The sequence below is a fragment of the Gopherus flavomarginatus genome, unplaced genomic scaffold, assembly GCF_025201925.1.
Source record: "Gopherus flavomarginatus isolate rGopFla2 unplaced genomic scaffold, rGopFla2.mat.asm mat_scaffold_730_arrow_ctg1, whole genome shotgun sequence".
In the NCBI taxonomy this organism is placed as follows: Eukaryota; Metazoa; Chordata; order Testudines; family Testudinidae; genus Gopherus; species Gopherus flavomarginatus.
This window is the reverse complement of record NW_026115148.1, coordinates 46,904-55,171: the sequence shown is the minus strand read 5'-3', so window position 1 is coordinate 55,171 and position 8,268 is coordinate 46,904. Positions and strand designations below refer to the sequence as shown.

The window sequence follows — 8,268 nt, the reverse complement described above, 5'->3', positions numbered from 1 at the left end:
CTAACTTTTTTCTTTGTTTGTTTTGCATCTTCTGTGATCCTCCTGTTTAGCCAGAGGTGGAATTTTGTTCCTTTCAGGTTTACTGTCCTGCCTTTTTGGTCAGGAACCAGCATTCCATTTGTGAGCTAGCCCTATCCAGATCTTCTTTGCCAGAATGATTGTTAGAAGTGTCCATATAGTGGGTAAACATGTGGTCAGTCTATAATTCATAGGATCACTGCAACCTGCTTCTATCATTCTTTTTTTTCCACTGAATGAGAAGAGTTGTCCCTGTCACCATCCATTTTGGAAATCCATTCTTCAAACATTTATTAAGTTGTTCAAATAAACAATTATGGAGTATTGTAAGGTGTTTCAGCCAGAATCCATGCATCCAGTCTGGTCCAGCTGATTTCCATTTTTTCATATATCTTAGTACCTCATTTCTTTCTTTGGTCTTTCTGTGTATTCCTCTGTGGTGTGTTTTGTAAACTTTTTCTTTTATTTCTAATCCGGTTCGCTCTCTGCTCATGTTGTACAGTCTCAGACCAGATTTCCTTCCAGAAACAGTGTAACTCTCCAACATCATTTATTGGCTCTCTATTTTTGCCTATTCTTTTTTTCAATATCAATCAGATGAAAGAATCTCCTACAGTCTCTGGTGAAGTGGCTGTTCTCTTGATACTAATAACTTTGTGCTGAAATCTTTCAAGTCCATGACACTAAGCAATCAGCTTCTTTTTACGTTGTTACTTCATAGCTCTCACATCCTTTATTCAGCTGATATTTCATTTCCAAGGCTGTTTGCTGCTTTTTTTCTCTTCAAATTATTTTTCTCATATTCATCCAGTAGGCTGGTATCTCAATGAAAAACCATACTCTTCTGTTTTAACATTCATTTTCATGGAGGTTCTTGAAGATAGGAAGTTTTCCAATGGTTCATATGTTCAGATGTCTTTATGCTAAACCAAAGAGCTGCTATTGTAACTGTAGCATAAATTATGTAATTGTACTGGCTAATCCTTGTTGTTTTTTCTCCAGTTTCCTTGACCATTTCATTAAATGCTTTCATTGTATCTTCCAGTGTGTGATGGCCATACAAATTTCACAGCTGGTAGGGCTGATGCTCAGTGCCTCTTAGGCTTTGCATGATCTTGATCAACAAATCCTTCAGATTTTCTGTACTTTCTTCAGGTGCTTTTTCACTCATATTTGTCCTCACATTTACTTCCATTTCTGGCTTCTGTTTATCCTATGTCACTGCTCCCACCAAAATGTTTGTACATAGTTCTACGTGACTAATCTCTGTTTTCAGGCTTTCAATCTTCATTTGTGTAAATTCTCCTCTTTGGAATAAAGCTCTCAGTTGTGCAGTGAGTCTATGCTCGGTCATTTCTTTCTCGGTGTTGTTGTTTCTCTCCTTCCAGTGTTGGAGCATTTGTTTGCTCCAGGCTCTCTCTTCTGGTTTTGTCAAAAAACAACCGCAGATCACTTCTTGGTTTATAAGACAAATCCTTTTCACTCTGTTGTCACAAATGATCTCTGGTTGTTTGGACAGTTGCATGATACATGAGGTTGCCCACCTCCACAGAAAACACTCTGCTGGGGAGGACGCTGTCATCCAGATACTGTCTTCTGAGGCCCACTGTATAAGTAATTGATAATTATTATGAATGCCATATTTTCCATACTGGTTTGGGTTGACAGGCTATATACTATGTTGGATAGAAAACCAAGAATTTCTAGACCTCACAGATTTCTTCCTCTTCTTCTGGAATTCTAGAGATTTTAATAGGGATCAATCCAATAAGATACTACAGATACTATATTCTGTAGTTTCTGTACAATATTTTTAGAATTGAGCGGAGTTTCTGTGAGTACCAGTGGGGACTGATCCTGGGATTTAGAGGACTAAAGTGGTAGTTTGGCACCAAAGTCCTTTTCTGCATCTAGTCCATTTTTGTCTATTTTAAACACACATTTTATAGGATGTAGTAGGCCTCTTTACATTCATCCTACTGATCAGATGATCTCCACAGGACATTTCAATTTACTTGTGTGTTAATTTTATTTTTTCCAGTCTGACAGGTCTGTTTTCCTGATTAAGGATCCATGGGAAATCAAACCGAAGTGACTGAATTTATTATCCTGGGACTTTCCAATGACCCACAGATGCACATTTTCCTCTTCCTGGTGTTTTTAGTTGTCTACCTAATCACGCTTTTGGCAAATATGGTGATCATGCTGGTGATAAGGGCTGATCCTCACCTTCACACCCAATGTACTTCTTCCTGTCTCATTTATCCTTTGTTGATATCTCATTTATCCTATTCCTCAGCCATTGTCCCTAAGATGTTGGTGCATTTCTTAGCAGAGCACAAAACCATTTCTGTTAATAGCTGCATTATACCGATGTTCTTCATTTTCCTGCTAGCTGTTACAGAAGGTTGTATTCTCTTAGCAATGGCTTATGACCGCTACGCTGCCATCTGTGACCCATTACATTACATGGATACAATGAGCAAAGGGATCTGTTTTCAGCTGGTGAGTGGTGCATGGGCGATAGGCTTCATAGATGCCCTGCTTAACACTGTTTTTGCCCTCAAGCTGCATTTCTATGGGGCCCAATCAAATCAACCATTTCAGTTGTGAGCTCCCTAGTCTATTACGTCTGTCCTGCACTGAGACCCTCACCAATCAAGTGATGCTTTTTACTTCTGTTGTCATACTTGGATCAAGCTCCTTTCTCTTCACCCTGATCTCCTACATTCATATCATCTCCACCATCCTGAGGATACGCTCTGCGGAGGGCAGGCGTAAAGCCTTCTCCACCTGCAGCTCCCACCTTATTGTGGTTGGTTTGTTGTACTTGACAGCTTTTTTCCAATACACCAAACCCAACTCAGTCTCATCTGTGGTTCTGGATGAAATGTTCTCCATCCAGTACAGCATCTTGACTCCCATGTTAAACCCCATCATCTACAGCCTGAAAAACAAGGATGTGAAAACAGCTATAGGGAAAATGTTGGGGAAATACAAATTTTTCAAGTAGTGTCGATCTTATTTAAAAACAAACAAACAAACAAAACAAAGAGCATAGAACTGTGGATAACTTGTGTTTGGCATCTGGCACTGGCATCTGACACTTTGGGCCAAAGCCTCAGTTGGTCTGAATCAGTGTGTCTCCATTAAACTCAGCAGGCCATATCCCCATTGGGTAGAAGAGACACTGGAGCCAAGGGAACGAGATTCTGGGTCTCCATCTAGGGTGAGTGATAGAATCACCAGGATCTAGAGCCATTCATGTGCTCTCTTTCTCTCTTTGGGCCAATATCTCTTTCAATCTGACCCACTGTCTTCAATGGAGCTATGGCCAATTTATATCACATGAGGATCTGGCCAGTTCTATGAAAAGAACATCTTTGTCTATTGCATTCTGTAGTTCTTCCAGAGTATTTTGTTGAAAACCCTATTTAATATCTGTAGTATTTTATAGGATTCCTCCCTATTAATATCTCTGTCTCCAACAATAATTAATAATGAGTGTGATCCCCTAGCTGGGCCAAGATGCACAAAGGAATTAATGCTCTGTTAGGAGAGATTGAGACATAGATTAGGTATCCCATATCGCAGTGGTTAGGGCACCCACATGGGAGGAAGCAGATCCCTTTTTAAAACCTTTCTCCTTACCAAGCATTTGAAGAGGGTCTGTTACATCCCTAACTACTAGGATAAAAGCTGAGGGGTTTTCTCCACCTAATTCCTCCTTCTTCTCTCCCCTCTCTCTCACCATGGTTTCTTGCCACCTTAGGTGGGGTTAGAGACTTCCCAGCTGAGAATCCCAAGGCGAAGGAGGTGTGCTCCCACTGAGAAGATAGGAACTGAACTCCTGTGACAGCTGCGGGATTTAGAATACAACCCTCTGCTTGGCCTTTCCCATTGGCTAAGGAACCCTCTATCATGTTTTAAAATCTCATTCTTAGGTGCCTATATCTCCCCTTTCACTGTCTGGTTTTTCCCATGTTTGGAAACCAAAATCTGAAAATGTTGTTTGAATGTGAATTTGGAAGAAAAATATTTATTTATTTATTTGTTGCAAGGGGGAAGATTCCATTTCAATTTGAGATCTCAAAATGAAATGAAAGTTTTTTGTTTCAAAATGTCCAATTGAAATGAGAACATGCATTTTGAATTGATATTTTCACTTAAATTGACTCATCTCAAGATCATTGTAAATAAGAATATTCATTCAACATGAAAGATTTCATTGAAATGGACACTTCAAGAGGAAATGTTTTGTTACAGTCAAATTTTAAAATGAAATGTTTAGACATTTCTGCATCTGTTTAGATATTCTGCAAGAGATTTCATCTTTTTGGCCCCTGTTGGGATTAAATGAAATGTCAAAATATGGAGCTTCCTGTGTGATGGAAATTTCTGTATTTCTAATATTTGTACACTGCCAAGCATAACAGGGAAGTGATTTCACAACTTAAAAGGCCAGAAGGGACCACTGTGATCCCCTAGTTTGACCTAGGCCAGATTATATATTTATATATAGATAATAAAAATGTGGTTTCTCCAGTGTCTCAGTCTATTATATTTAAGGCTCTCTGGGTTATAGAAACTCTTTTATTTCATTTTAAGCACACCTACTAGTATTTTGTTGGTGTTTAACAGATGATTGATGGTAATAACTTTCTCACAGATGGGGAAAAGAACCTCACAGATGGACTGCAGATTGTTGTAGTAATTCAGCCTATAAATTTACTCTCATTGTGAGTTCAAGTCTAAAAAGTATGTGACAGGTCATAAGATGTCACAGTAGCCTACAATAGCAAATGGTGGTGGAAAAAAGTCACTAAAAGGAGGGAGAAAGAGAGACTGAATTAGTCCAGAGGAAAAGGTCTCCTGATAGAATTTACAAACATTATGCCTCATAAAAAAATGTGAGACTGAAAAATCGGTGAACCAAAATCAGCGTATCAAACTAGTCCTAATTGGTGAGCAAAGTAATTAGGGAATGGGCTATTGCACCCAGCAGTCCCTTTAAGGGTTCTTAAGTACAGAGACTTTTTGTAGAAAAGTTGGCTACTGGAGTGAGAGTCACCATCATGGCTGACACCTCAACAATTTCCTGAGGCCCCAGAACTTCTTCATCCTAATCCTGAGAGCTGTCCTGATCAGACTGGTCCAGAGGAGGGGGAGGAAGATGACACCACCACTGCCTCCAGCTAAATCTCAAATACCACCTGAAATGTGAGACTTTCTCTTACTCTGCCTTCCTCCTCTTCACCCCGCCTCCTTTTCCTTCACCACTTTATTTCTTCTCTTTCCTACCCCTCCCCTTTTCCCTTCTGTCTAATGGCTTAGCAGGACAAGGCTGTATACTTAGCAGCACTGCTGTGACCCTGTGACCAGAAAGAGGCCACTGAAAGGAATTCCCTAAACAGCTGGATGCTGGTACAAGGTTGCCAGGTCTCTAAATGGCTTATAAGACTGTGGGCAGTGCCTGTGTTTCTCCAGCCATGAGGTTGCAAATGAGAGTCAACCCCAGAGACTGAAGCTGCATTTTCTATCTTTGCTGTTCCTTTCTCTCCTGTGTGTGTGTGTGTGTGTGTGTTTCTCTTGTTTTGTCTTCTAGGAAATGAGATCAGATTTAAACAAGAACAGCACTGATAGCTCCCGCCCAGCACTACTAACTTCTTCTCTTTCCTCCAAAAGAACAGTCATTACCATCTTTAATGCCATCTAAAAGTCTGACAAACAAGATTTTTTTTTCCTTCAGAAAACTTGCGTCAGCTAAAGCGGGGGGGAATAATGGATGATGTTAAAATGAAAGTCTTATTTAACACTTTCCTTTTCAAAGGTTTTAATTGTTTCTCCTTCTGTTCTGTGTCTTTAATAAAAGCTAAAAAGGATGTTTAATGGTGTGTTTGTCATGGTAACAAGTAGGCTGAGCTCTCTGTATACCAAATTTTGAAGCTTGTTTAACACTGTTTATTGCTGGACAGTGATGGGGTTATGTTAATACCTTTGGGGCCACATATTCCATCTAAATTAATAGAACATATGATATGCATGACGTTCTTTGAGATCTTTGGATAAAGGAAGCTGCAGAAGAAAATTGCTCACCTCTTGTACTGCCATTGTCTGTATCAGGGAACATAAGAATTGCCCTGTTGAGTGAGACCTGCCATCTAGTCTCGAATCCTCTTTCTGGCAGTGACCAGAACCATCTGTTCAGAAGAAGAGTCAATAACCTGACAGTACATAGATGTGGGATAATCTGCCCCCTATAGCAGAGCCTCTAATTGTTGGAGTTTGGATTAAGCCCTGAAGCTTGATATTTAATATTCCTTCCAAAAATCTTATCATAAAGAATTATGATAGCTCTGGGTATTCTTCTGCAATCCCTTACTGATTCTTCCTACATTTCTGGTCTCTATATCTCCCTGTGCAAGGAGTTCCACAGTTTATTTTGGTGTCTTATTTGTCCATAGAACATCCTCCCAACAGTGGTTCACCAAACAGACACCCTCACCTTATGTGAATCCTATGGAAAGAAAGAAAGTATAACTTGCCTGAATGGGCTTTTTCATTCATCTATAAAGTTTATGTGCATCTCTTCTTCCCTATAGACATGATGTTGCATGCACTTGAGTGTTCAGACTAAATGGTTGTATCCCTACAGCCTAATATAAATGGAGGCTAACAGGACTTCCTCTTTTAGACTTTCTGAGGGATTGAGCCCAATCAGGATTGTGTATGATCCCAATCCTGCAGACAGATTATGAATAATAGTAGTGGTCAATAGTCACACTTAACTGAAATATGATTATTCATGTGTTCATCCTATGCACTGGATGGTAATTAGATCTGCCTTTTTGCAGGGCTCTGAATTCTGGGCACTGAGGAAGAAACAGGAGGAAATCTTGAATACAGTGGAAATGAAAATATTAAATGGGTGGTTGGCGTTACAAAGATGGCCCATGTTCAGAAAAAAACAAAGTAGGGGAACTGTGAAGGTGGTACCAATTAAGAACAAAAAACACTGAAGGAATCCAGCTTTAGATGGTTTGGCTATGAAAAAAGAAAATCGGGAGAACATATAGGAAAGAGGGAGTTAAATTTAGAAGTTCAGGGTAAGAGAAATGTTGGAAGACCCAAAATTAGATGGATGGATGTCATAGTAAAGGATTTAGTTAGCTTCTCAGTTTCAGAGGAAATATATACAAGATGGACTAGAATGGATAGGAAGAACTTGAAGACCCAACCGCATACAGATGAGAGTAAGGCTAGAAGATTTGAATTGAGTAAGTGCAGCCAGGGGTTCAGACGCTATATTGCAAGATTGTCATCGTGACAGAAATGACAATATCCTGGAAAAAACCTTACTGAATTAAGTCTAACATCTTTGGACTTTGTTATATTAAAATACAAATGTTTATGTACTGTTGTAGGACTGCATGGAGATTCTTTAAGAGGAAGTCATGAATAATGAAATCTCTGGGAGCTATTAGGAACTTCAAAGGATTATTGGGTACAATACGAATGAAGTGGATGTCCTAGGACATTTTGTAGGGAGGAAGGGAATGCAAATGCATGCCCAGATTTAGGGGCACATGACCCAGGGCTTGGGCGGGGAGGCGCAGCACTCAGGGTATTGTTTTGTTGTTTGCGACAAAATACAGTTTTAAAAATCATAGTGTGCAAATTTATTTTCTTCTATGACAGGGATAAATCCTGCATGCAAATTGTGCACCAAAGTCATGAAATGTGATACAAATGCAATAAAAAATAAGATAGTCAAACATTTAGCAAATGGAGGGGCAACCATTAAGATGCTTCTCGCCTGGCGTGCCATTTGGTCTAGGGCCAACCCTGTGCAAATGACTCACCTGGAAACCCTTCTTTTGAAGCTGCACTTTGGGTGGAGATTGTCTGGCTGTTTACATGTGCAAGGTCTCTTCAAAGAGACAAACTCGATAAATGAGTCACTCACAGAGTCAGGCATTGTTCTTGTTCTGAGGTGAGGGTGTGAAGGACATGAATCCACAGGAAAATCCCTGAGTGGGGTTGAAGGACAGCTCTTACCAAAGCCCACGTTGCAGTCGGGGTGATCTCTGCTAAGCTTGTTGTATAGGTTTCTTTTATTTATTTATTTTTTTATTTTTTTCCTGGATAGCGATTTAACTTAAGACTGAAAGACACTTGCTTTGAAAGAGCCGTGTGGTAACTTACAAGCATAGCAATTACACTGTGTACTGTCTCGAAAACAAGTCTTTT

General features: G+C 39.7%; 1 pseudogene; it reads left to right on the top strand.

Annotated features, from left to right (window-relative positions):
- Positions 1-2,070: 2,070 nt before the first annotated feature.
- On the top strand, positions 2,071-3,031 carry LOC127042624 (olfactory receptor 1009-like; annotated as a pseudogene).
- Positions 3,032-8,268: the final 5,237 nt, after the last annotated feature.